The sequence below is a fragment of the Sphaeroforma arctica genome, assembly GCF_001186125.1.
Source record: "Sphaeroforma arctica JP610 unplaced genomic scaffold supercont1.146, whole genome shotgun sequence".
Taxonomy (NCBI): Eukaryota; class Ichthyosporea; order Ichthyophonida; genus Sphaeroforma; species Sphaeroforma arctica.
The window spans coordinates 4,036-7,001 of NW_014040412.1; the positions used below are offsets into that span (position 1 = coordinate 4,036).

The 2,966-nt window shown below is 43.2% G+C and overlaps 1 non-coding gene across 1 annotated transcript; it reads right to left on the bottom strand.

Moving 5' to 3' along the window:
- Positions 1 to 404: 404 nt before the first annotated feature.
- On the bottom strand, positions 405 to 477 carry SARC_30053. Its single transcript has one exon. It is a non-coding gene; the product is annotated as a tRNA-Ala (tRNA).
- Positions 478 to 2,966: the final 2,489 nt, after the last annotated feature.

A 2,966-nucleotide genomic window follows, 5' to 3' on the forward strand; every position in this document is an offset into this window, starting at 1 on the left:
TTATGGTTGGTATGTATTATCGAACACCGTATATAAAATGGGCATCCCTCCTACCATAGGTAGTGTGAAGACTCAGTATTTTAATCTATTTTAACACCTTCATCTCTCCATGCTTACCATGAGATGATATCAACTAAGTTATTAAAAACGGTTCTCTTTCGCCTTAGGATATATCATGTGTCTTAAACAAAGGAGTGGAAGATCAGATCATATAAGAACCATCCTGCCTCTACCACCCTCGTACCATAAGGTATGGTGTCCCCGCTAAAAGGCGCGGGTCTATAGTTAGTTGTTCTATTTTAAGTGGGTTGGTTCAATTATTAGATTAGATTTGACTTGAGATGAAAAGGCAATAAGATTAGCCTCTAGAAGAAAATTCTGGACGAGTGAGTTACCCTATTTTATGGACGAGAGTGGAATTGAACCTCTAACCTTTACTTTGCAAAAGTACTACTCTACCAATTGAGTTACACGCCCTTACACATAGTGTAACTGGCGTAAGGGGTATAGCATATCATAGCATACACCTCCCCGGAAGGTGCATAGTAGGTATCTCGGTTTTAATAAAAAAATCCTTTTAGGGTAGCATATATATCGCTAAGTTCCAGGTAAGACATTGATATCTGAGCCGTAAAAATGGAGTACTGCGGTGTTGCGGAGAGGGAACATCGGGTGTGGTATGATAAAAGTGTAGTCCCCCAGGAACAAGGTCAACCATGTGTTATTTGTATGACTTTACCAAGAGAGTATTAGTATGTGATTTATAATAAAAAAATATGATAGGACATAATAAGATATAGTAGGTAATGGTTGTAGGTTAGTAAAATGAGATAGATTAGGTGTAGTGGTTCTTGCCTATAAGGGTACCCTTAGGGGGAGGGGTGCCTTTAGGAGGGTCTTATGACCCTTGGAGCTACGAGGATCAAGAGAGATAGACCCAGATAAAAACATGGTACAAGATATCTAAAGTCTACTAACCCACATGATTCGGATCTTGCATCCCGAGGGATGGTGGAGGGTGGGACCCTCCTACACCTTCGGTACACCTCTCTTATTCTACTACACTAGCTATACCCATCTACCTCTAAACTAAAGGGCAGCTACGATACACTCCTGTCGGAAGGTTCCCACGGGGTTGGTATAGATAACTTTTATAAGAACTGAGACCCCTATGTTGATTGTACCTTGGTATAAATGTATAATTGGGTCTTGTGTACATAATTAGATGATGTATGGTTGCATATGGAGATAGCTTGCAGCACGGGTTGTATCCAAGATATAATGACTATATCTTTAATATCCTACTGTCCGATACAACCTACACCGCTGGCACAAGGAGATTCTCGGTGTAGCAGTTGTGAATCGATCGACTGATTGAACTATTAAAAGTTTATTATCACCACATGTATCATGGAGGATGGAGCACATATCATAAAACCCAGGATCGGGCTACATAGTGATGTTATGACCCGGGACTATGCGCTAGGGGAATGATAGCGTGTAATGTATCACAGGACACTGTCAAGACCCTAGGAACTAAGTATGGGTGGACTTGCCCGCAGGTCACCTGCGAGCTCGCGGGAACCTAGAAGGTATCTCTCGAGTACATTTAAACCTTTTAATTGGGGGACCCCCGACACGAAGGGAAGAGAAGACTCCCGCAGACCTAGGAGTGTAAAGGATGAGACGGTAATAATTAATAGGATGTAGGTTCGATGGTCGGTCCCTCTCTTCTCTTGGGGACCGTATATCCCTGTCTCCGACAGGGATCCAGAAGAGATCCGCAAGGATGTAAAAGATGATGGTAGAGTGCTTGCTCTCGGAGAGATCGTGTACTACACGTCTTCCCGCTAAATAACGCGGGATCCGAAAGCAGGGCTGTAAGATCACATCAGATCACATCAGATGAGATCCATCCTTCCCGAAGGCGGGAGCCCTGCCTCTACCATAAGGTATGGTGTCCCCGCTAAGAGGCGCGGGGATCATCCCGTAGGTACCGAAGGTGTAAGAGGGCTCCTGCCCTCCACCACCCGCTCGCTACCAAAGTATTCCCACACGGGGGGGGGTCCCGAAGGGACGGGACAAGTCTCCCCCACTTTTTTCTCTTAACAGGGGGTGTCCCTTCAGGACCGGGGTGCCCGCCTGCCTGTTTGGATAAATAAGAGAAAGGATTATACTAAATAATAGTGGTTTTATAGTACGACCATCCGATAATACTAGTAGGTAAGTGAGAGTCTGTAGGAGGAGAGGGCCCTGCGGGGTGGGTGAAATAGCTAATATAAGAATACAAATTGCTACCTCTGGCTCTTTTTATCAAGAAGAGGTGGTTGGGTGAATCTAATTCAATCCTATCCCCCTGGGTAACATCAGCTAACAGAGTTCCTTTATTTTACCTGTCTTTAAATTTACCTATTTTACCCTCACTCTCCTCCCCGGGCCCCCATATCTCGGGGCCTGGGAGGACATTATAGCCCCACAGTATTCTAAACCAACTCTAGAGTATACTGCATCTTAACACCTTTTACACCCACAGATAGCATACCCTAACACAGTATTACACTAAATATAACTAATCTCTAACCCATAAAAGATATCTTCTATAGTATTCCACCTTAAACCTAAACACAATACCTACTTAAATTTATATTTCTGCAATGCTCCTAAATAACTAAAAGCAATAATAAACTGCACTTGTATACTGTACAATTTTAATAAATAAAGACAATCAAATTAGAACACTGGTATTTACCAATTAAATAGAACTCATACTATTCTCAATAAAACAGGTAGTTATACTTTCTTACTCAAAGAGGAGAAAGAAATGTGAATAGGGGGTACTATCTCTAGTGTAACAGGTTAAAGGCATTAGAATGATGAGGGTATCTGGGTAGAGGAGTTGGTAGGTGTACCGGAGGAGGGGAGGGGAGGGGTGTACACCAGGAGGGTCCCTACGGAACCCTCCACCA